Source organism: Thamnophis elegans, chromosome 2, assembly GCF_009769535.1.
Source record: "Thamnophis elegans isolate rThaEle1 chromosome 2, rThaEle1.pri, whole genome shotgun sequence".
Taxonomy (NCBI): Eukaryota; Metazoa; Chordata; class Lepidosauria; order Squamata; family Colubridae; genus Thamnophis; species Thamnophis elegans.
The window spans coordinates 97101810-97128786 of record NC_045542.1 but is presented as its reverse complement, the minus strand read 5'-3'; the positions used below and the strand labels follow the sequence as shown (position 1 = coordinate 97128786).

General features: G+C 39.6%; 1 protein-coding gene across 2 annotated transcripts in view; it reads right to left on the bottom strand.

Annotated features, from left to right (window-relative positions):
- Positions 1 to 22922, bottom strand: part of CPLX2 (complexin 2) — a 146219-nt gene extending 123297 nt beyond the window's left edge. Inside the window, exons 1-2 of one of the 2 annotated variants that reach the window (XM_032211890.1) lie at positions 22792 to 22922; positions 8042 to 8129 (exon numbers count right to left, since the gene is read on the bottom strand). The gene's annotated coding sequence lies outside the window, so the exon portion shown is untranslated. Of the gene's footprint in view, positions 1 to 8041; positions 8130 to 22286; positions 22602 to 22791 lie in introns of those variants that run through there. The other variant, XM_032211889.1, reaches the window with a different exon arrangement.
- Positions 22923 to 26977: the final 4055 nt, after the last annotated feature.

The following is a 26977-nucleotide window of genomic DNA, read 5'->3' as shown; positions in this document are numbered from 1 at the left end:
TATAGATGCTCCAACCCTGGAGGTTTTTAAGAAGAGATTGGACAACCACTTATCTCACCTGGTATAGGATCTCCTGCTTGAGCAGATAATTGGACTAGAAGACTTCCACGGTCCTTTCCAACTCTGTTATTCTGTTAAACTTGTGGCCTCCCGATGAATTGGAAGCAGAACTCCCAAAAATTAATAACTCAGGTTTCCTGGGGGTTGCCTAGGATATTTGGCAATTTGGGAGGCAGTAGGTCACAATATTTATAGGTACCAGCCAGGTTAGTGAAAGGTGTCCTAAAATTTCCCCGGTTAGATGCTTTGTGTTCATACCATCACATCCCTGCTTATTGGCCTCAGCTGTAGCACTGTGAGTGAATCCAACTGAAGCAGCCACCTGTTCTCCACCAGGCAAAAAGGAACAGGATTTTCATTTTAAGAAAGTTTTAATGCAAAGTACAAATGAGGATGGTTCCATTTCCCCTTGAATTGTGGGACAAAACAGATGATTTTGCAAAATGTTGCAAAAGTATCCCAACTAAATCCCTTCTTCTCTCAGAAGTGTGAGCCCGAATCAGTTCAGTGGTAGTTTTTTTAAAAATGATTTTTATTGAAGAAGTTTTTCAACCAGATTAAAAACAGTACAAATTCTAAATTAAGAATAAAGGTAGTAAGAAAGTAAAAACAAAAGAAAAAAAAGGAAAGGAAAGAAAAAGAAAGAAAAGGAGAGGAAAGGAAGATTCTGAAGAAGCAGCTTCAATCTTCTTCACAGTAGTTATAAATACATATAATATATATCCTCGCTAAGATTACATCATAATTCTTTTCTTTCTATAAACTACCTTTTCCCAAACCCATAAATCACAAGTTTGTTCTTCTCTTTTTTTCTCAGCAAAAAGTTTGTTCTTTCTTCTTTTTCAGCAAAAAGTCCATAAGGGTTGCTCAGTGGCATAGTTTTCATCCATAACTGCAAATATCCAGCTTGCATCTACATCTACCCAAAACTGCACAGCTATGTGCACCAGATCATGAAAACCACCAAGAAAGCCAAGAAAGACAAACCATGTGTGTCTGCACGTTTTCCTTTGTCTGAAGGAAAATTGAAAGTCACAGCAGGAAAGCTCTTCTTCTATTATGACAATGGCAATTGGCATATATTCATATCTGCCTAGAAATCATGCCTGCTTCTACACCTGCACATGGGTGCATGGGAAGAGAGCTATATTCCAAAGCAACACATTCTGCTCATGCTGCATGCATGGAGATGGGCATAGCATTGCTAGGTGAATGCTATAGAAAGAGCATTAATGGGCTCTAGACAAATAACAATACCAACCATGATAAGAGTGTGTGCATTATGAGAAGCATTTAATATCACTACCTCTCCGAAGCCTAAAATCAGTCCCATGAATTATTTTATCAATACCTCTAAAATTTGAAATTTGGGGTTGGGAAAGGTAAACTATTTTAATGGAAATGCAATGTAAATAAGCTGATGGAGATATAGTAGAGACTTTCCCTACCTACATGGATTTCCCAGTCAATTTACAGAATGAACATGAACATCTAAAGGCTGCAAAGCTTCTTTCCTTTCTTCATTTCATTGAAGCCAAGTGTGTTGTAGGTCATGTTTAATCAGATTAAGGGCCATTTGTTGATTATTTTTAGATTATTTAGTCAAGGTAACTCATTCCTTGTAGAGGGGCCAGTTGCAATGAGGGAAAGAGAGGGATCCTGCAATACTGTAAAGACAGTATTGATAAACCCTCATACAAACATCTGGTTCTATCATACATAATTTTTGTTGCTATACTTCAATGCTTATTGCTGAAAAAAGCAATTCGCCTATGTGATATGGTTAAAATATTTGGGAAGGGCGGTTATGTCGGAAAAATGGTAAGGCAGGACCTAAAGTGCACATATCTCAGCAAGGTGTGAAGGTTTCTCTTATTTTTTCAGGGGTTGTCCACTGATGTCGAATTGTGAAAAATTTAGGGCATGCTAAAGAAAGTTATAGCTACAGGGCATAGTGAAATTACAGAATTAGGTCCCTTGAGATACAGCAACGGCTACTACTTTAGACTGTTTTGTAGAGGATTAGACAATGTCAGTATTGCCTAATACTGTAGAATTCCATGCAACTTTTAGACCACACACATAAGTGGCCCTCAGAGAAATGCTGTGAAATGAACGTTTCCTTGTCATGAATGACCAATAGTATTCTATGAGCCATGCACCTAAGGGAAAGAGGAATGCATCATTACTCATTTCCCCCTTGCTAATCTTCAATTCTCAAAACCACCAGCACTACAGCACCTCAGGGCTATTTGTCCTCTGAAGCGAAATAAATGACAGTGAAAACTATTGCAACTGGCTTACAGGCACCACTCTGTCACAGATTTACATTGAGGCTGCTGCCAAAGGATCTTGCTAATCCTCCTACCCCACTTCCCACCCTCCTCCTCTGACCATATGACCTGTCTCCTTTGTTTGTTGCCCTCTACTTACATTTTCCCATGTCTTCATTTCTCTTCCAAACTTCCTTTCCTATTCCCTCCTTAACTTGGTCATCTGTTTTCTCAATATTTGTCCTCTGCTCTTCCAACAACCATGCTTCCAAAACGTTATCTTGATCAATTGCCAGTGAGACTGGTGCTTTTGAAATAGCACTTGGATCATGTTGCCTTGTTAAGGTACTCCTTTATTCTCTTGAGTCTCTTCATAAAAATAAAACATTGCGCGGTGGGAGGGAACTCTGGATTACAGTATTGGAATCTTTATGTTTACAGGCAGCATGTATCTAAGTATGGAATCAAGTAAGAAGTTTTGTTGCCCCAAGAGCTATCAAGTGTCCCATTTGGTGGTCACAGCTAAAGGCAGAATGTGGATAAGACAGAGCCATAAAATAAATAGAATTAGTTATGTATTCCAACCCCAACATACATGCATACTCCTATATATTTTTTCCATTCATTTACCCACACCATTTCACTCGCTGCTTATTCAAGCTCCAAATTTATTTCCCATCTACAGCTTTTATCAGCGTTATACTGAAACAATTGAGGGGGAAATTAAAATAAATTCACCAGAAAATTTTTGGATGAAAGCTTATGGAGAGTATGAGCTTTTAAATTAAAATCCCCTTAAAACTATGTCAGTTGATTTAATTCTATTTTGTATTCAAAATAGATGAAGCCCTCCTTTGCCTGATTTTATATTCAGCCAACACTTAGGGTCCAGATTACTAATTTATTTCCTTCTCTTTTTTTAATAGTGCAGGTACCTTGCTACTAGCCATTAAGAGTAGCATATCCAGGTATTCAAAAACTTTTACTACTGGTTCTATGGGCATGGCTTGGTGGGCATGGTGTGGCTTGGTGGGTGTGGCAGGGGAAGGATAGTGTAATATCTCAATTCGCTCCCCACTCCAGGGGAAGGCTACTGCAAAATCCCCATTCCCTCCCGATCAGCTGGGAGTCGGGAGACAGAGTGGGTGGGGCCAGTCAGAGGTGTTATTTACTTGTTCTCCAAACTATTCAAAATTTCCACTACCGGTTCTCCAGAACTGGTCAGAAGCTGCTGAATACCACCTCCTATCCAGACTGCAAAATATATCTAAAGGAATCTTAGTCCTGATGAAAATCTTATGAAGGGGACCAAACTACAACAATCAATGTGAATTGATTTTCTAAAGTAGGGATGGAAAGGGAATTGATTCCTACATCAGTATTTCTTAAGCTACATCCCAAGGAATTACAATGTTTCCTGAGCAAATTGACGGTGTGGTGCCATTTCATCACAAGGTCCAAGACAAGCTTTTTGAAATGTCTTTTTGATCCTTTCATTTTACTAGTGAAACAACTTGCCCTAAACTTGAAGAAATGTAGGCAGATCTTTTATCAGATGTAACACTGAAACAATTGAGAATTTTTTAAAAAAAAAAAATCACCAGAAAACTTCTGGATGAAAATATATGGAGAGCTTTTAAATTAAATGCCACTGACAGCTCCACTAACTTTTCTTTGAACACATTTTTAGGAAAGCAGATTTTCAACACTTTTTATAATCAAGACAAAACATCAAAATAAGCTGAATGTTGTTCCCATAACCAGTCTCTTTAACAAAGCTAACTCCTACGCTGATGAAATTTGATGTCATCTACAAGATCATACTTCCCTTACAGTTTTACCACCAGTGTATTAAATGTAATGGAAATGTAATAGATTATTAAATACATTTTACTTCATATTTCACTTTACAAAAATAGTCATCGACATTTCTTGTGTTTATAGATCGCTTCTCTAGCATCAGAATATTATAGCCAATTTCAGCTCACACTTTATGGTAGTAGACTAACCTGCCAATGATGGTAAGAAGCTTTCTCCAGACTGGTGCCCTCAATTTCTAGCTTCACAGGTGCTTTTCAAGACAAGTGGAGGCCACCAAGTTAAAAAAAAAAAGGTAGGCTATTATTATCACCATCATACAAATTGTGTTAGGGCAATGCAACACTGATTACTAAAAAGTTAATTACACCAAGGCACTAACTTTATGGTCCTATTTTTTTGAACATTCCAAAGACAATAGCTGGAATGGTATCATTGATTTATCTAACTCAGTATGGTTTATACTGACTGATCAATTTCTGGAGTTTTGGAAAGGCCCTTTTAGAATACCAGAAAATAAGATGTGACTACTTTTACCCATATATCTATGATTCTATCACTCAGTTATGGTTCTTCTTTACTGGCATTTTGAGGGGATATTGGCACATTTGGAATTTTGAAAACATGTTTTGAGTATTCTCATGAAACGGATGTCAGCAAGACTTAATTTTCACCAGAAGGCACAAGCACAATCCCAGATATGTTTTTGCACTGTGATCAAGAGGAAAGAAAAGAACTTCTTTTACTATGGGAAAAAGACATCTAGAGGTGTTGTGACTCCTCAACCCATATGAGAAAGTCTCCCTGTTTAGCAATGGGTGGCAAAGTGGACAATGAATGTTTCCACATAGAGCTGGAAAATCTAGAAAATGCAATACACAATGCAAGAAGAGCAGGGACTAGTGAAATAAGAAAATAGGTGTTGAAATTTAAAAAAAGGTTCTCCTCCTCTTGAATATATATTTTACAGCCAAAATTGTATTATAACACAATCCTATTTATGTAAGACATGTTGTTTGTTATCTAATGACTAGGAAATACCTTTAAAGAAACTAGAATGGAATGCGATTTACCCATTCTGGTTTCCCTAAAGTTGTTCTTTAATCTTATGAATCTGCCAAATGGAATTGGGTTTCAAGTCTTAGGACTATGCATTATTAAATATGCAGACAACAACGCTTCCTTGTTTAGCTTTGCTTTGCAAGGTTTTAAAGTCTCTGATTCCCCCCCCCTCCTAAAATCAATGTTTTAGGTCATTGACTGCAACAGTGATAATGGCTTTTCTTACAAGATTTAAGATTTCTGTTTAAATTGCAACCATTCCTAGCAAAAATGCCTAACTACAATTTCCTATCAAATATTTATAAAGCGTTCAATCTTAAATGTTACCATTAGGCAATAGCAACTTTTGGTCTTGATAAAAGGCATTGATAAAATTTTATATTCCTATTGCAATACATAAATGGCCTTTGGCGAGGAGTCCAGCCTACTTATATTTATGACAATGCATCATGCATTACATAAGGATAAATAAAAGAAACATTGTGGAGATATAGTACTAATTCCCTCTCCTTATAAGACATAAGAAGCATTCAGAAGGCCCTGGATGAAAGAAAGCTTTGTCCCATAACAAAAAATTAAGAGCTGTTTCAAAGATGACAAAAGGCAAAATATTGATTTTGCCAACCATCTCTGCTCAATGGATAATCTATAGGAATGTTTAAAAGCATCCTGTTCATTTCTCTGCTTTTTATGTATTTCTGATTTTATGGAAGAATAATGCACATGTTTTGTATGTAGGCAGACTCATATTTGGTACCTAGCCCTCATATCAAAGATGCATCGGACAAAGTCCAGAAAATGCCAAGAGGGCATGCAATTTCATAGCAGAAATATAATCCATTTCCATAAACAGGTCAATTCATGGTGTTGTGGGATGAAATTAATTCATTTCAATATAACTGGTTATTTGAGTCATTTGTTCGGCTTTGCTAATTATAGAAAAAGGTAAAGAAGTATGCAAAGCATTGAATAATTATGTTTAATGACCAGCTACACTAGTCATTAATTAGTTATAATTCACTACTAGGCATCTTTTTAACTCTTGATTGGAGTTGCTAAGTTATCTATATGCAAAGGCAGTCTAGTCTGAACTAGTGATTATAATTAAGCAAAAATAATATAGGATGAAACTGTAGTTCACTCATAGTAATGTACAACAAAGTAAAGTAATATCTATAGAAATGGTATTTGCACTGGATTTGATCAAACTGGGATTCTTTAAACTTCTCCTATAATTTCCCCAAAGAAATCAGAACTGAATCCAAACATTTCATTCACAATAATGTCCTCTATTATTCTACAGCAAGTAAAGACTATGCCAGCAAAAATAAATAAAGTTTTGCTGTTCAATAAAACAAACATTGTACAAAGTGAGAAAAAGAGCAATGACTGAAAGTTCAAGCAATCATCAAGAATTGTTTATTAGATGTCATCCAATCATAGAACTTTAGGAAAGAGTTGTGAAATATTATACAAGTGAATGTGATGCTATTTGTCAAACAATTCAGCAAACAAAAAAGTTGTCGGTACTTTCTATGTTTTAAAAATCCAAGTAACAAACAAAAACAATGTCTTGCAAAAGAATTTAGCTCAAACTGCCGAACTAACTGGCAGCACTACAGAACGTGGATGATCTTGAAACGCTAAGTAGGGTCAGACCTAATTAGTACTTGGATTGAAGATCACTGCTAAATTCCAGAGCTATAAAATAGATGGAACTGTTTTTAAAAAATCATCCATCCTACGTCCATAAAGCCATCAGAAATCAATCTGACCCAAAGGTAACTTGATTGTTTATCTACATCTGGGCAGATTTTTCTCTCAGTCTGCAAATTCTATTCCATTAAAAAATAAAATCAACAGCCATTCCCATCTTACTCAGTGCGAATTATAATGGTATGGTTTCTAAATTTCACTTTAAGTTCAGGTTTGATGTTAAATCAGACAGCCTGCTTAATCAGGAGTTATCTTTCAAACCACAAAATTTGGCCCACACCAAATTTTGTAGTTGGTGATGCAAGCATTTATTCTCTCCTTATTTTTAGGTCTCCTATTTTACATGTCCATTTCTATATTCAATTATAAGATACATACGGTAAACAACTCTCATGTTGGGATACTCCAGTAGCAATAGCAATAACACTTAGACTTATATCCAGGTGGTTTACAGTCAGCATAGTGCTCCAACAATGTGGGTCCTCATTTTACCAACCTTGGAAGGATGGAAGTGAATCAACCTTGAGCTCATCAGACTCCAGGTTGTGAGCAGTTTGCCTGCAGTACTATATTCTAACCACTGTATCACCAGGGCTCCAATAACTGGATCCACAGAGGGGTTGCTTGGTACTTAATATACTTTTCTATTGCTTCAAATATTCTATCAGGATAAACAACTGGGATAAGCAAAGGACACAAAAATTATCTTCTTCTGAAACTCTGCCACCTATTTTGAAGAGAGAATCTCCTCTAAAACATCCTAGAGCCAAGTTAGCAATCTATACCTTTCTCTATGCAAATTCAACAAAGTAGCTGAGAAAATTGCATTTGCTCTCATTGACAAATCCACAACTGCAAGAAAATCAGGAACAGCAACGTATAATTGCTAAGGTCAACCTGGGAAGGCTAGTTCCAGATCTCCCGTCCACCACAGCATTTATTAATTGATGCCTTTATCTCTCAGCTCAACTGATTGTTGCTGTGTTGATAAAATTAGGGGTGATCTCTCATGCAAACTATCTTGGTCTCCGAGAAAACAAGGCAGCATATAAATATAATAAATTGATAATCAAATAAGTAGCACAATGGGAATAGAATTAAAACACACCTACCTTTTTGAATTGCCAAGGCAGTGCTCCTTCAGACAACTAATGCAGTAGTTCCTCAGTCAGGCAGCACATGTCAAATGTAGCTCACACCCTGGAAGTGCACACAGATTAAGAGGACAGAATCAGATAGCCTGAAGTTGCATTCATGTCACTGTTGAGTGCCACTGTTATTCTTTCCAGCAATTATGCAGCATTCCTAAGATTATCTTTACTTTAGCAGCAGGAAGAACCTGCAACTTATTATAAGTATTATGGTAATTATTACTGTGAGTATATAGCCATAAGGTATGGAAAAGTGCACATCACATGTGCTTAGCAATGGGTCTCTTGGAACAGCTTGTCTTCAAAAATTGTCTTCAAATATTCTTCCCTCTCCAGCATATAAGCTTCGCTATCTGTTAAGGGACAGTTCTAATTTTTAATGGGAGTAGCAGTACCATGTGAAGTTTCTCTGTGAATTATTTGGCTGCCAAGGTTTCAACACTCTTGTATCAATGTATGATTCCTGCCAAGTTCTCCAGAATAACAGATTCTGTATCCAGTTCACTCTGATGTTCCCTCGAATCCCTGCAAACCAAAATCCAAATGTTTGGATAACAATGAACATTGATATGGAGGTATCAAAAAGTGTGCTTCTAGATGATCTCACATAATGAGATCATCTAGATCGCAATACATTTATGTGCCAACAACATTATGTTGGCACATAAATGTAAGAAGCAAACAAATAAACAAATGAGAAATTACTACAGTTTCATCATCTGGGAAGAGACTAGCACTATAGGTAGTGGGAAGTATTAAACCTGTGTCACTTGCTCATCATTGCCTATTTATTTACATAAATATATAGTCTTTCTTAAATTATTCCAGCTGAGTTTTGAGGAGAGGCATTAAAAAAAATCTGTGCTGGACATTGTAATGGACATACATAAACACACACACACAAATACAGACACAATCAATAAATATATGTATGTATGTATATATGTATGTATGTATGTATGTATGTATGTATGTATGTATGTATATGTATATGTATATGTATATGTATATGTATGTATATCAGAAGATTTGAGTTGGCATCTAGTTTACCAATCCATAATGGATACATTGTTGTATTTTTAGACTTTTTATGATTAGGAGAGTGGGTCAGCACATCTGATTCACATATAGAAATTCCTTGCTTCAGTTCCTGGCACCTCTAGTTAAAAGGATTAGGTTGTGACTGTTGAGAAAAGGGTGCAATTAGATTTCTAAAAGCTGCTGCTAACTGGGCTAAATAGACACCTGGTTACTAAGCTGCAGTAAGGAACTTTCCTATGTTATGGAACTAGTGATACATTTTAAAAGGAAAAGTGTCATCTTAGGGATATCAAGCACACATTAACTGTATTAGGCAAAAAAAAAAAAAATCCAGCTTTGAAATGTCAACACCATCATGCACTTTTCTAGGAAATAGTCCCACTCTGATAAAACAAGAGTGTATATTATATTTTATGAAACTTTTTATTAGATATGGCATTCTAATCTTAAGACTTTTTCTTTCAAATAGGAGATATGCCTAAAGTCAAAGGACCTTTGATTACTTCAAGTGCAATTTGGAAAAGGTACTCTTGAAAAGCAATAAAACTTGAAGCAAACACATCCTCCATATATCTAAGATATACCCGTATTTTTCGGAGTATAAGACACATCTTTTTTCCTGAAAAAAGAGGCTGAAAATCTGAGTGCATCTTATATATCAAACACAGCATTTTCTGCCTCCTGAAGCCCCGCTCCTTCACCAAAACGGCCGTGCCTAGCCTTATGGAGGCTTTCAGAGAACTCCTAGGGGCTGGGGAGGGCAGAAATGAGCAAAACATGGGCTGTGTTTTGCCACTCCAGCCCCCAGCAGCACTCTGAAAGCCCCCCCAAGGGTATTCATGCATTTTATTTGAAAAAAAGGGGCCCGTTTTCATGAAAAATGGGCTATTTTGGGGAGGTTTGCAGAGTGCAAAAACTTTTTTTCCCCTTTCGGAAAGCTCTTTAGTTAGAGTGATTGATGAGAATTTCATTGATCAAGTGCTGTGCCAGTAGAAACAAAGACTTAGGTGCTGCAGGTTGTCAGTGATTTCCTTCCCCAGCACATGGATAAATGCACCTGGAAACATCTACCCACCTACCTATTCTCTCTCTTTCCCTACCTACCTACTGTATTTCTCTCTCTCTCTATCCCTCTATCTACCTACCTACCTACTCTTTCTCCCTCCCTCCCTACTGTATTTCTCTCTCTCCCTCTATCTATCTACCTACCTATGCTCTCTCCTTATCTACCTAGTGTATTTCTCTCTCTCCTTCTACCTACCTACCTACCTACCTACTCTTTCTACCTACCTACCTACTGTATTTTTCTCTCTCTATTCTTCTATTACCTACCTACTCTCTCTCCCTCCCTCCCCCCCTACTGTATTTCTCTCCCTCTATCTAGCTACCTACTTTTTTAAAAAAAAGCCTCTTCAAAACCTTGGTGCGTCTTATACTCCGGTGCATCTTATACTCAGAAAAATACGGTATATGGTTTGAAATAAACGGTAAAGGTTTCATGTCTTCTTTTTTTGAGCAAAAACATTTAATCTTTTTAATTTTCAAAAAAGTGCTATATTTCTGATACACAAGAGGATGCACAGATAAATCTTAAGAATTTCTTTCATCTCTCTTTCTCTCTTCTCCAAAATAGATTCATGATTATATATATAGCACCAACTCTGATGTAATCAATCACTTACTTATTGAAATGTACTCTTTGTACTCTTCTGAAATACAAATGTTAAAATATGGCACTGATACTTTTTCAATTAAATTGCATATGCATCTTAACTTGAAATATTTTTTTTAAATTGAAAATTGCACTGAGTAGTGCATTGTGATGCCATAGGAATCAGAATTTTACACAAGATACAACAAACCTCGTTCTTGAAACTCAATTAGCACTCAGGAGAAATTAGCATTTAGACTTATATACCGCTTCACAGTGCTTTTACTAAAGCTCTGTGAAGCGGTATATAAGTCTAAGTGGATTTTTTTTTTTTACTTTAAGCAGATTTACAGAGTCAGCATATTGCCCCCAACAATCTGGGTCCTCATTTTACCCACCTCGGAAGGGTGGAAGGCTGAGTCAACCTTGAGCCTGGTGAGATTCGACCTGCCAAACTGCTGGCAGCTGGTGATCAGCAGAAGTAGCCTGCAGTACTGCACTCTAACCACTGCGGCTCTTGCAACTCGCAACTATAACCATTGTGGTAACTACTACTGTGAATAGCTACTGGTATAAAATTGAAGAAAAAAGTGCACATCACACATGCTTAGCAATGGTTCTCTTGGGACAGCTTGTTTTTAAGTATTCTTCCCTTTCCAGCATATCAGTTTCACTATCTGTTAAGGGACAGCTCTAATATTTCATGGGAGTAGGAATATCATGGGCTGTTTCTCTATGAATTATTTGGCTGCCAAAGTTTCATCACTCTTAAACCTAAAGCATTCTTCAGCATATGAATGCTTTATATTCTTTATTATGGTACATAGCTGGTATTATTGAGATATCTAATAACAAAGATCAGCTACAGAAGAATATAGACAACCTATCCTATAATTTATGGTGGTGCCAAGGTTAAATTTTAGGTTTCTTTCTCTTGTCTTTCCAAGCTGTTTTTTTTTCCAACCTTGGACATGGAGGGCATCTACACCATGTTTTGATAATAGTCTTATCTACCTCAGGTTCTTTGTTTCTGGGGTTGCCAGCTTCACCTTTCAACACTCATAAGAAATCCACTCAGCATGAACTCAGTTTTCACTGAATTCAAAACTGGTTGGAAATAACCATCCAAATAATAACAGATAGGTATCTGATAACACAACACCCCAGACTTAACAATTATTAAAAAGAAAGACAAAAAAGTCTGGATAGTGGACACTGCAATACCTGACTACAGCAGAATAAAAGACAAAGAACTGTAAAAAAAAATCCCTCAAGCTATAAAGACCTGTAAATAGAATGACTGTGGCAGAAGAAAACAAAGACAATACTATAGTATAATAGGCCATTGGCGCAATCCCAAAAGATCTGGAGCAAGATTTGAATGCCTATGGCATTAACAAAAATCATCACCAGTCAATTACAAAAGGCAGCTTTACTTGGAATAGCTTATATCCTGCAACAAGGAAAATAGGAAACTAATTCCCAGACTGAGATTCGGGCCTGCTATCCTACCATGAGACTTAACTAGATGTCTGATACAGTAGTAGCATAGATGGTTCTGCGGGGAGCTCTCCATGGTGCTGCTCTTTGCTAACTGCTTGCTCTACTTGTGAATTTTGCCTGGAATTGATTCCTAACCTTCATGGATCAGTGAACAGTTCTAGGCGGCCGCCTTTGGGAAGACTCGGGTTGGAGTCATTTCCCCCTGTGGAAGGGGCGGCCGCCCCCTCCATGAAAGGGCCGCTGGACTGTCCTTGGTATCTACCCCTATCCTGGTAAAAAGGCCAATCAAGTTGTCTGTCGGCCCTATAGGGGGTGTACCTGTGTTGATAATCAGACTCGGGTACCCTGTAGGAGGGCCTGTGGAAAGAAGTTGGGCAAGTATCCAGTTACTTTGCATTAAAGGGTAGGACCTTCTTCTTATCCTTATTCTCTATGAGGATTGCATCTAGGAATTCTCCAAAGAGATCAGTGCCAGAAAATGGAGCTGCCGCCAAGTTCCATTTCGCCTTATTGTCCAACTGGGCAGCCAAAGAAGCCGTCTGGAAGTCACCGAGGTAGCAAGTGCTTGGGACGCAAATTTAACGGAATCCAGAGTGGCATCAACAGAAAATTGATTGGCAGCAATAATTTTGGTGATATCTTGCTGGAGACACTTGTCCTAGACAGGAATATATTCCTGCAATTGGCGCAACCACATAACGGCAGAACAATTGAACTATGAGGCCGCTGCAGCGGATTTAATCGCCCTTGCGGAAGCGGTGAAATTCTTATGTAACGTAAGTTCCACGCGTTTATCCTCTGGTTTTAACTTATCTGCTGCATCCCGAGACTACAGAAGAAACCAGAGCAGCTATCAGAGTGTCTATGGCTGGAAGCTGCAGGGCCTGGGAAAAGGCCTGCTCCATGTTGTAGAAGCGGTGATCATTACTCCCAGGGTTGTGAAAAGTGGAAGGGTGGGCCCATTGGTTCTTAATTACCTCTAGGAACAAAGGAGGGGCAGGAACCTCCTTTTTGTTGGCAGCTGTGTTGGCGAATATGGCCAAGTTAGGGTCCCTAGGCTGAGACACCGTCGGATCTCCTGTCCCAATTTTGGTGGACTTTTTTGCCTTGTGTAGGAGGGTCTTGAACATAAGTGGAGAGAAAAGACCAGGGAAGGTCAGAGGATCAGGAGGAACAGAGTCCTCATCCTCTGAAAACCCCATGTTGTGTTTAGCCTCCTCCCCCAGAATGGAGCTTTCACTGACTACGGATGGGGACGGAGGTCTGATGCTGTCCTGCCTATGAGAAGCAGAAGTAGAATGTCTAGTCTGGTGATCAATACGTGGCCTACTCTCGCTAGAAGGGGCACGTTCCCATTGGGAGAGGCCTCTGGCTATGCCCTTGGTAATGGCTAAGGAGATGAGATTCTTGATACTCTTGGGAAGGAGTTCTAATTCATGCAGGTCATCCTCTGATGGCCCCAGTGGGGGTTCCTGGGGAGCAAGACTTGTAGGCGGAAATAAATCACGATATGACCCTTCTAATGGGGTCTCCCCCTCTTCTCTGACTGACCTCGGAGAAACAGGAGGGGAGGGTGAAATCTGTCTAGCTTGCCTGAGTGGCCTAGCAGGGGAAACAGAAGGAGAAGGGCTGAAACCCCTAGGAGGCAAACCAGAAAGGTGAGACCCAGAGCTGACTGGAGATCTGGATCTATCGGGCCTGTTGGGTGGACTGGGCCTGATGGATTGGGTCTGCCTTTCACCCTGGCAATGTGTTTTTCTAGTGCCCGCTGCCTTCTTTGTTCGTCCCTGACCGTGGCTCAAGAAGGATGCTGTGCAGCCGAGGGTTTGGAGGCAGCAGCCCTAGTTCTGGGCCTGTCCATCCTCTCTTCCCTTACATCCCCTTGGACTTGCATAGAATCTTCCATAGAATCCGCCATCGCACACTCACATGCTACCAAGGAATTCGGCCCAGTAGGAACGCCTGTCGGTGTCGAGACCATGAGGGAGCAGAAGTGGCCGCTAATTAGGTCAATGCTGCCTGCCGGCCTCAATCAGTGGCCACGATACAGGCCCGATTCTCTGGAAAATGGCCACCTCCATGTGTGCAGAGAAAATGGCCACCGGATCCTTCTTCACCCCTCTTGAGCCTTCAGGAGTCACAGTTCTCTGTTTAAATGCCGCGGCACATTTTCAAGCCGCAGCTGGCTCTTAATAGCTGCTGCTTGCTGGATCAGGCTGCAGCTTGCCTTTTAAGTCGCCGCGGCTCACTGTGAAGGACAGCGCTTGAAAAACAAACGGCAGCTGCGGCTCACTTTAAAGCCACGATGCACGTAACCTAGCCGCGGCTCGTTTAAAAGCATGTGTCTCACCTTAGCGCTGTCCTGCTCATTCAGGGACTTGCAGCTGCTCCCTGGAAGCTGTCGGCGTGGAGCGTGTCACCCCCGTTCGCCCAGGGACTGGACAGAGCTCCTGGGCCCCTGAGATAGGAGGGATTGCCAAGGCAACCTCCTTACCTTGAAGACGAGACGGATGACCTGGTCTCTGAGGGATGCAGCTCAATATAATATTTAGAATTTATTCAGGAAAGCCAATTAACCAAATTAAAAGAGCAGAATAGCAACAGTAAATTTTTCCTCTAAGGGAACCGAAACCAGTGCTTGGACCAAAGACTGTGAGGAAACTGGGAACCACAGGGAATGATGGAGCATTAAAAGAAAATTCCATCAGTCTTGGGACCAATCAAGCTTTGAGAATACCCAGTGGTGACCCCTCTCTCTGTTCTACTGGAAAATAAGCCTATTATCACCTAGTGACAAATGAAAAGGATGCAAAACAAAACTTGGGATCATATATAAATGAATAGCTAGATTCTACACTAAGTGATCTTGTTAGCTGGGCTTCTTTTTTCTGTAATAAAAGCAACTTATCTATCTGATCTGTGTCCTTGTCATTTTTGTTCTTCGCTTCCAAATGTAGTTGAGTTTCTAAAGAAACTATGACTTGGTCCAAGCTCTGACTGACTGTTAGAAGCTATTTTGACTAATTGAACCATTGTTTTTATCTAGAAAACAAATTAAGGTACTGTAATATTGAGCACAGAATGCAATGAATCAACTATGTGGAAGTATATACAGGTAGAAATTCTAATTCCTTCCCCAGGTACCATACAACTTCAGGTACCATAGTTGTGAAAATAACTTTGCTGGCAAGACTCAACATTTTTCTTAGTAATAAGAAATGTATGAAAGTGTATCAATCTCAATGATTGCATGTCATCTGCACCTTCTACATGGAAGGCTTAAACTAGACTCTGAATAATGCAGCTACGTGCCTGTATATACAGTGCCTCCAAGATATATTTCTCATAAATCCTAAAGAAACATGATTAATAATATCAATTATGTTGGAAGCGATATTTCTCTGATGTTGGCTCATTCAAAATTGGCTACTATTACACATTCTGAATTGTTATTGAAACTATGGCCCTCACTGCACTGTCTTAAGGGTCTGGCAATAGCCTTAGCCTGGAAAAAGGAACTATTTTATGAGTCAGATTTGGAACTATAATATATTTGCATTTAATTGCCTTGAATTACCAATGAGAATACAGCCTCTCTGGATGATGTAATGCTGCAGTTGAATAACTTCCTCAACAAATGAAAACTGGGACTTCTTGCCACCCATATTAGATTGGTATTATATTATACTAAAGTTCAAGGGGGTCCATTCATCCTTCATTATAAAGATAATCCATATTTGAAAAAGAGACAGAATAACTATGCATTGGTTATATAGCAACAAGGGCTCCCAGAAACTGCTTTAACTTTGAAAAACCAGGAGGTGGAGATGGAGATGGAATAGGTGGTGGTGGTGATGGAAGAGGAGGAGGAAAAGGGTCAAAAATGTTGCCAAGACTTTTAGTTGGTCAGTCCTGACTAGAGGGGCTTGCCTAAATGTCCTCCAAGTTATGTTCCAACTCTCAAAATAAAAATTCCGATTCACTGTCCAGCAGTGAAGTAAAAGATATTTAATTTAGAGGAAGAAATCATGTATGACAGCATAGCTTTATTGAGAAAATTTGACATATTTTAAATTAGTTCATTTTTATGCACCATTTTTGGACAACACAAGAACTGTGTTGAATAAAATTAAAAAAAAAATCTACATTACCATCATTTCTCATGGAAGCCAACCAGAGAACCAAAAGAACAACAACTGTGGAATAGCAGCCTCCTGCTCATTTCCCCTCCTACAACTAGTATGGAGAATTGTACGCCTTGGAAATGGGACACAATAGAGACAGTGTGTGTCAATGCCTTGGAGCCAGTGTTGATTCCCTGCAATTTCTGGCACTTTCCTAGAGGAACCAGCTTAAAGTCACCCAGGAGGCTTCATGCCCTAAGGCAGGACTGGAAATCAGACTCCCAGTTTCTAATATGCCTGAAGCATTGCACCAAATTGGCTGCCTCAGCAGATAGAAGTCACTAATAGCTATATCACCTGTAAATTTGTCTAATCTTTTTAAATCTAAATTTTGGGCATTTAAAAATTCTTTAATTTGCCTGGATTCTTTCATGGTTTTTCACCTGAATCTGAACAATGGGTGAATTTTATGAAAAGAAACCTAAGACCTTTTTGTGGTAATGGGAGGATTAAGGAAGAAATACATAAAGGTTTCTCCATTGAGGGAAACTTAAATAAAAATGCTCATATTACCCCTAAAATGTTAATGTGGAGGGCAAAAATGTTTTGTTATTCAAGAAAAGAACCGAGGTGGCGCAGTGGTTAAATGCAGCACTGCAGTCTATTTCAGCTGACTGCAGTTCAGGAGTTCGGCTGTTCAAATCTCACCGGCTCAGGGTTGACTCAGCCTTCCATCCTTCCGAGGTGGGTAAAATGAGGACCCGGATTGTTGGGGGCGATATCCTGACTCTGTAAACCGCTTAGAGAGGGCTGAAAGCCCTATGAAGCGGTATATAAGTCTAACTGCTATTGCTATTGCTAAAAAAATAAACATATCAGATTAGTAATTTATTAAAAAAAAAGATTTTCTTCATAGCCATGTCACCGATCAATTGCTATTTTTATTTTATTCCTCTCAAGAAATAAGCTGTTTCCATGTGTATGTACACATATAAGGTGACTTATTACATTAGTTTGTTGCCCAGCAGATGAAGGATTTTAACTGCAAAAAACAAATATAATCTGTCAATCGGAGGCTTGTCATTTTTTTGTATATAAAAATCCATGAGCAATACTGTTGGGCCTATTTAGTAAGCTTGCAAAGTGCTTCAGGTAAACATTAAGAGGACTTAAGGCGTGAATTCAATTTCTCATCTTTCTCTCCAAGGTGTTAATAGCTGTGTCTAGTTGAGATCATTTCAAATGCAACTTCAGGGTATACAGCAAATCAAAAAAGCCAAACTCTTTGATGCTTTCAAAAAAGATTGAGAAATCCATTGATACCCATCATTCTGCCTTTGGGGGAAACAAAAAGCTTCATGCAGGAATTCTGGAGCAGTATGGTATGCAAATATGTAGAGAAGCTCTCAACTCTGCATGGGCATCTCACATGGTTAGCAGTAATGTCCGCAGGAGCAAAGCATCTTCACATATAGCTGCATTATCAAGGTTGTTGCTCACTTGGAAGTCAAAGCAACTTCTAGTGGAAGTCCAACTTAACTATTTTCTTAGAAGCATTTACACTGGCTATCACAGTGTAGCACAGATTTGCTTGCTTGAATAAGGCTAAGGCCTCCAACTTTTTCCAAAATAGGAATTATAGGTTCTATTAATATCATGAAATTAACACACTCATCACCATACAAAGTAGCCTTCCCCTACAGGTCTCCCTCCAGATATTCTCAAACTTTAATTCCTTTATCCAAGGGAATTCCAAATAAGCTTTAAATGGAGTAATGTTTTAAAACTTGCCCATCTGCATCAGCTTCTACAAGTTATTTTCAAGTTTTGACATTTCTACTGATAGTATCTATATTGTATAGTCATGACATAGATATGGTCCTTGACTTATGACTGTACTGGTACCTGCCTCGTCATATGGGTTTAAAGTAAGTCATCATATGACCAATTAAACTTTATGATCCCTTTTCTGGCAATAATTAAGCAAATTTCCATGGTTGTTTAGTGAATCTGCAGCCATTAAGGAAACCTATAGTTTGCTATGGAGCATTTCTGCCAAAAACTTAAAGCCAATTTTCAGCAAAAATGTTATAAATTGTGATCATGTGACCACAGGATATTGAAATGGCCATAAATGAGGGCCAGTTGCTGAATACTCAAAATGTGGTTACTTAACCATGGCAGGGGCAGCGGTTGGAACTTCAGAAATGGGTCATAAAACCCTTTTGGAGGGGGGGGGGAATCTGACAGAGTTTCAAATTGTCGCTAAGCAACCAGTCGTAAATCAAAAACTACCTTATGCACTTCAAAAATGTCCTTTTTCTGTTTCTTGACCATCTAATAAACATGAATTAGGATAAAACAACAAAGGAACAGATCTAAAGATTATAAATGTTTATATTTATTCAACGTAATACATAAATAAAAGTGCCTGCTTTTTCAGTCTTCCACATTTTTCCTTTTTTTCTCTGTGCTATTGCTGACCTCTGCTTATCCACCTGGATAAACACATAAATCGAGAGCTAGGCCAAAGTGCTGCTTGGATGAGGTCCTGTTCTCTTCACGGTAGAAATCCTTACTGTTTAATAAGCTTCAGATACTGCATAGATTCTTGTCACTCTTTATACAAGATTCCCTCTTTTCTTCAAAACAATGTCATTATCACATGTGGTCACAAAGTCCACTGTAAAACAATTTGATTAAAAGCCTCAACAATTACCCAGAGAAAACTAAGTTATCACCTTCTACATCAGGAGTTAGCCTCTTCCCCAAAGACCATCAAGATTATTTTTGCCAAAATCCAAGGGCACAATAGTATGAATATGTGTGTCTGAAATTCAATTCTTTCAGCTGCCTTACATTAATGCAACTACCAGGGCTTTCATTCATATATGAGTAACTGGATCATCCAAAAGAAATAGTTTCTTTTAGTTCTTCGTGGCCATGTTCACAGGTTTTCCTCTTCCCCAATCCTAAAGAAATTGGATTTATTTTGGATTAGCAAACCTGAAAATTTATCTTAATCACAAAGACGACTACAGTTATTACTCGAGTCTTTTAAACCCTTTGAAAAAAGTTAATAAAACTAATTTCCTCCACTAATTTGGAAAGAATGTTTAATGAGAAATGGTGTTTAATTGACCTCCATTAAATTAAAATGTGATTACTCCTTGTTTTATCATAATTGCCAAAGAAGAAACGTAGGACAGACAGGCAGACTAGCAAAGCATATCCATGAACAGCAAATATCAGTCAGTCAGTCAGAAGACACAATGAAAACTCCTTAATCTCACAGCACATGGATAGACTCAATCATAATTTCAGTTGGAAAATCGTCAGTATCCCAGGCTAAGCTAAATTCAAAATGTTAGGAAATTCCTTGAAGGATGTCATTCAGGCAAATCAGCCATCATCAACTACATAGTTATTAACCATGTTTACAGACCACTGATAATAAAAAAGCTAAGAAGGAAGCAAAAAACAAGCAAAAAACAAAACAGAATATATCTTTTCTACAATCAACACCCAGAGAAGCAGGGATTAACACCAGACAAACAAGATAACTAATCAAGGAACTACCAAGGAGAAAACAACGTGTTTCACTGACAGGGCAAACTAAGGTAATCCTCAATTTATGACTGGTTGTTTAGCATTCAAAGTTCTGCACAGCTTCTCTGGGAATATTTTTGACCTGGATTTGACGTTCCAATGGTTACACACACCCCGGCAGTCATGTGCTTGCCCTTCAGGCATGGCAACTAATCTGCATTTATGGCCATTTGCAGCATCTGCGGCTATGGGATGACCACATGGCATGTTTTTACAATGGTTTTGCTGAAAATCAGCGTTTAATTCCAGTTTTCGGTAAAACTAACCTATAATGAACCATGGTTCACTTAACAACTGTGGTATTTATTTAATGACCTCCATGTTGACCTAATGACCACCATAAAAAGGTTGTAAAATTAGGTCACTCACATAGGTGACCCAGTTCACAATGGTCATGAGTAATGACCATGATGGGCAGGATCCATTACGCCAATAATTCACGGACTACCGGTACCTACGCAAACAGGGAGCAAATTCCACACTCATCAGCACTGATGTTACTTAGTCAAGTAATGAAATGTCTGCAAGCAAACATTCAAGCTCAGAAAACACCAAGTTCGTAAAAGAAGAAATGGCGTACAAGACAAATTATAGCTGCTCCTTGTATCATATCGAGAATGTAGCAACTGGATCTCTATTATTTGCTTGTACATAATATCCGTGTCATTCTGTGTAATTGTACCTATGAAGCTTTGCTTAGGACTTCTATAAATCTGATATGCAACAGTCCTACCAAAGAACAGACCGAGTAACACAACTCAGTTTATTCAGAGAATTAAACTGTATTGTTTATAGTTATCACCCATTTGGATGAGAGCATGTATTGCTTCATCAAAATGCAAAGACTTGCCCTTTCCTCTGTACCAGTGCTATCATTCCATGTAATATTTGCATTCCAGACTTTGAATAACATCAAAGCTAATGTATTTGAAAAAATATCCGAGAGACCCAGGGTCAGATTAACCTCCAAAGAATCAATTCCTTTAGTTGTAATTTAGTCCTCTCCTTACAAACTTTTCAATGATTGGTGGGACTGAAGGTGAAGAGAACATTGACTCAAGCCATTCTGATTCACTTTGGATAGTAAGATGGGCAGCATGTAAATTTAATAAATAAAAAATGAATAAAATGTAGGAGATGACCAGGATGAGCCCAGGGAAGGAGTCAAACTCATCATCAGTCTCAAGTCCCTTCATCCATCCATCCATCCATCCATCCATCCATCCACCCACCCACCCACCCACCCACCCACCTACCTACCTACCTGCCTATCTACATATTCATATTCATCCTGTTCTTGATATAAAAAGCATTATGTAAGACTCCAAGTACAGATAGTCAACTTATAATGACAATTGAGCCAAAATTTCTATTCCTAAGCAAGACAGTTGTTAAGTGAGTTTTGCCCCATTTTATGACGTTTTTGCTATAATTGTTAAATGAAACTACAATTCTTAAATTAACAACACAGTTGTTAAGTGGATTTGCATTCTTCACTAACTTTGCTTGTCAGTGCAAAAGGTGATCACATGACTCTTGGGTCCTGCAACCATCATAAGTACATGCCAGTAGCCAAGCATCCGCAGTTTAATCACATGAGCAAGGGGATTCTGCAATGAGCATGAGTGTGAAAACCAGCCATAAGTCAATTTTTTAAAGTGCTTTTGTAACTTTGAATGGTCAATAAACAAACGGTTGTAAGTCAAGGATTCCCTGTATACTTAAGGCCATGATCTTCTCATTACATGACATGTTCAAAGGCCATGTCACTTGAATGTTTCTTCCAAATGGAAACTGAAAGAGAAAATCTTGTGGGAAGACAACCGGGATGGTGATGGTTGAGATGCCAGGATAGATGCCAGGGCACACAGCTCCCTCTCACATTTGCTACTGTCTCTCAGAGGCTGCCCTCTGCCAAAGGATAGAGCTGATCTGATAGGCCTACCATACAACTTGCACACAGCCTATGTGTATGCTGGGTGTGTGGGGGAATCCCAAATTACCCCCACACCCACCAGGCTGCTGCCAGAACCGCCCTGCGTCGCTCTTTCATTACTTTTGATTACATAAGAAGGGAACAGGAGTCTGTTTCCTCCCCCCACCTAGCTCTTCTTTTATTTCTGAGGCCTCTCCTCTCCTCCCCTCCCTTCCCCAATGCCAGTCAACGGGAATAATTAACGGGTGCAAAGAGAAAGACAATAGGTTCCTTGCTATTAATAGGCGCTGGGAGGGAAGGGGAGAGGAAATGGGAGGCTTTGCAGAAGCTTCCATGACTTACGCTTGAGGCTGGCCTGAAACGCAGCTCGGAGCCGTTTCCCCATTGTACACAAGACCAGAGGCAAAAGGGGTTGGCTAGCGAGAAAAGAAGAGGAGGAGGAGGCGAGGATCGACCGGGAAGGCCCTTAAACGATGTCATTTCCCGCCTCGGCTGAGAGGACCCCCCCCCCGGGGGGGGGGAACAGCTCTGCGCGAGGAGACGACGGGAAAAGCTTTTCTTCCCGCGCGCGCGCCCAGCGTCTCTTCGCCCGGGGAGAACCGGGGATTTAGAAGCCGCGCTGGCCGGCGCGCAGGTTCCGAGAGCTGGAGAAGCGGAGCCGAGCAGCGGCTGGAGACACGCCCAGCCCCGAGGGGCTTAAAGGAGCCCGCTTTTGTTTTGACTTCGGTTCGGGGAGGGGGGGGGAGACACGGACAACCCGTGGGCCTCAGCGGCCTCGGAGCGAGAGGGAAACCGAAGGCGAGGTGGTGGATAAGGGGCAACGGGACTAGAAAGCGTATCTACTCACCTGGGCGCTGGGCGGCGGAAATTCGCTCTGCTTGCTGGCTGACGGCCGGCCGGCCGTGGGGTGAGGAGGGGCAGTTCGGCCAGCGGGGCTCACGGCGGCGTTGGCGCTCAGTCTGTGGCTCTCCCGGCGCCGCTGTTCTACTCTAGGCTTTGCGAGGGGAGGGAAAGTGGGGGGGGGGGAGAGAAATTGCAGGGCTTTCTAAAAATAGCCGCCTCCGGCGCCTGGCGGGGAAGTTAGCGTAAGGTGACCAGATTTTCAGATTGGTAAAGAGGGACACCTTTGACGGGGGGGGGGGGGGGATTAAAAATTTGGAGCAACAAAAATTTTCATACAACGCAAAATTAGTATTGTAATATATTTTTTTATTTCAACATAACTACAATTTACAAATATAAATTGTAACTTGCCAAACAAATTTTGATCACATGACCATGAGGATGCTGCAACGGTCGCTAAGTGTAAAAATGGTCGCTAAGTGTGAAAAATTGTCATCAGTCACTTTTTTCAATGCCATTGTAACTTTGGTCACTAAGCCCATTATACCACCTTTCTTGCCACAGTTCTTAAGTGAATAACTGCAGCTGATAAGTTAGTAGCATAAGTGAATCTGGTTTCCCCATTTGACTTTGTCAAAAGGTGATTATATGACCCCAGGACACTGAAATCATCATAAATACAAATCTGTTGCCAAACATCAAAATTTTGATCGCGTGACCATGAGGATGCTGCAACGGTCGCTAAGTGTGAAAATGGTTGCTAAGTGTGAAAATGGTCATCAGTCACTTTTTTCAATGCCATTGTAACTTTGGTCACTATACCACCTTTCTTGCCACAGTTCTTAAGTGAATAACTGCAGCTGGTATTTTGGATAGAATCTTTTTTTAAATAGTCTAAGACAATTAAAAAAAAAGAATCCACACAGAATAAAACTATTTTAAAAAATCCTATGCACAATAAATAAAATATTATTTTAAAATACATTAAAAAAAATAAAAGAAAAAACCCAGCTCACTTACCAGCAGGCACAAGTGAGCACTCCAAGTCAATCCAGAATGATGTAGATGTTAATACAAAGAACTGAGAAAATTAAAATAGTGAAATTAATCAAGGAAATATTTTTCAAAGAAACTTTGCCACCATTTTTTCCACACGAGCCGACCTCCAACCTCCGTGCCCCTCCCCTCCGGAAAATCCAGGAAGGAACACTCGCTACCTCTCTAGCCAAGTATTTCCTGGAGCTCTATGGTTCTGGGTCATCTTTTCTTATAAACTGAGGTAAAAGGGGGGGTATCTGTTTCCTTCCTTAAAGTTTTAATATCTTCAATGAAAATACTGAGACAGAGAGAGGGTTTAGAGAGAGTGTCTTTTGTCTTGCCCCGGTTAGGATTTCTTAAGCAAATCCACTGGGATTTCAACATGAAGCCAGAAAATTGGGACTTTTTAAAAATACCCCGGGACCCAGGACAAATTGTTATAAATCATGACTGTCCCGCTGAAATTGGGACATCTGGTCACCTTAACCTTGGGCTCCCAGCCTTTCGTTTCCCCGGTGCAGCGGCTGGACGCGAGCGGCAGAGGCTTTCGCTTCAAGCGGACGGCCAGCGTGTGACGTGCGCCATCCCTTGTCAGAGCTTGAACAGATGTGTCAGAAAGATGAAAGAGAGGCAGTGGGGGGAAGGGGAGGAAGGAAGGAAGGAAGAAAGATAGATAACTAAATAAAAGAGTCGCCGTTTCACACCACGTTGCGCCTGCTGCCTGGGGAATCCTGAGGTTGCGGGATGAGGGCGTGGTTTAAATAATTTCAGCGTTATGCGGGAGGACGGAGAGCGGAGACATCGGTCCAGTTGAAAAGGGAGGGAGCCGGTGATCTCGTGCTCTGGCTACGAAGAGCGCAGACCGAAGGCGGCTTACCCTCAGGGTATTATAGACCGCTCGCTTGGACTGTGCAAAAATGAGTCCCACTTAGTGATCCGGCAAGATGTAAACTGGACAGTGAACTGGACCTGAGAAGGAATCGGGTTTACTAAAGTCATCCAGGGACCAGGGGATCTGAAAAGTCTGAAGAATCAAATTAAGAATAATAACGAAATAATAAATAGTAGATTTACAATGGGGGTGCAGCATTAAGGGCCAAGGTGGCGCAGTGGTTAAATGCAGCACTGCAGGCTGACTGCTAGATCGGCAGTTCAGCAGTTCAAATCTCACCGGCTCAGGGTTGACTCAGCCTTCCATCTTTCCGAGGTGGGTAAAATGAGGACCCGGATTGTTGTTGGGGGCAATATGCTGACTCTGTAAACCGCTTAGAGAGGCCTGAAAGGCCTATGAAGCGGTATATAAGTCTACTGTTATTGCTATTAATTAAGAGGAAAACTGCAGTCCATCGTTAAGCTTGGAAGAACTGAAATCAAATCTGGTTTATTCTTCTCTAATTAATTGTACCCTGTTCTAGCCTCTTTCCCCAGAGTATCCTATTCAAGAAGTTATTTGGCCATATCATCAACTTGAACAGTTTTTTTAAAGAAGTGATTGGATATGTCAACGAAGACCCTCAGAAAGTTTGTAACATATTCAAAGTTCCATGTGATTGATGGTTTCTAGTTGAGAGAGGCACTAGTGACTAGCAGAAGTCAGTTCAGTTACAATTCAGGAATATAAGTAACACTCCTAAGAAGTGGTCACCTAGCTACCTGCAGAAAGATCTGAGAACCTTTAGTTTCATTGTCATCCATGACAGCAGCATGCATATTTTCGATGTCTATGGAGATTCTCAGTCATCAAGGTCATGGTTGTCGCAAATCTTGGATGAGAAGTGAAATGTCTTTAAAAACAAACAAACCAGAAAGTCTAGTTGCCTCTTGAAAAAGCACCTTTGGGTCATCCATATTCTCCATTTTATCATATATACAAATAGGCTGGGTTATTAAGAGTACACCTCCTGCCCAGATACCATTCCAGAAGATGTTAAAGACACACCTCTTTATCATGCTTTGGGGTAGAACCCCCTTGTTAGAGGTTTTTGACATACATTGTATAAGTGTTGATTTGATTCTGGATTCTGTTTCTTTTCCTTATTTAATTTTTATTATCTTAATATATTTTGTTTTTATATTGTGAACTGTCATTAGTAATTGAGCAGTGCCACAATTTAATTAAATAATAAAAAATAACTTTGTTAATATAAACCAGAGGCTACCACCTACTACTTTAACTTGCCACTTTCCAAATATGTTGATCTTTCAGTGTTATCCCAGGACAATGAGAATTATTCTATTATCCATGCAGGGTACTTACAAATTATGGGAAAGCTTGCAAAGCTAAGAAAATGTTCCAAATGATCTATCATGAACTTAAAATGTAATGCACTAAGCTAAATCAAAAGTCTTAAATATATATTTTTTCAACTGACATCATTTCTGGAATGCTATCATCAGAGGCATGAAGTGTTTTTATGTGGAATTCCAAAAAATTCTAAGAATAATTATGCATGATGTTTGGTAAATAGATTAATCAGAGAATAGATGCCAATCAATAAGGACAAAAAGTCTTTCCTTTTATTAAAGAAGCTCATATTCCTCATTGTTCTCCTGGAGCACCACAGTCTTTTTTAAAAAGAATATTCCACCACTTCCAGCTCATTTTTAAAATTATTATTGATAGTTTTCACTGAATACATTTTTAAGACTCTTCATCTTGCTGCTATATTGCTTTATAAGAATTGTTTGCATATTATGGACATCACCATGGTATTCTTTCAAGTGGAAGGGCTTCATAAATATATAAAATGAAATAAAGTAAATAAAAATAATGTCAACTTGTATTTTTTAAAGGTCGCTGAAGAATAAGAGTAGATAGAGCTGCAAATGGCAGTGTTTGGAAGCTGGAAAATGGATAAAATCAAAATATATCTCTAATAAACATCCTCTTAAATAAAAATATTAAGTTTTAATATAAATTCTCTGAAAGAAAAATACAGGAATAATTTCCTCATCAGAGCCCACTACGGCTTTACATTCAGCCGGCATGTTGAAATATTATTGAGACCTAAGTCCTGATGATATGTTGTCTCTATCTCCAAATGTTCAATATCTGGTTCATATCCATAGGTTCATTTCATTGTTACAAGAAGATTCACTCTGGAAATATTTGATGCAGCCACCGTCAGGGACTAACCATCACAGCTGGGATG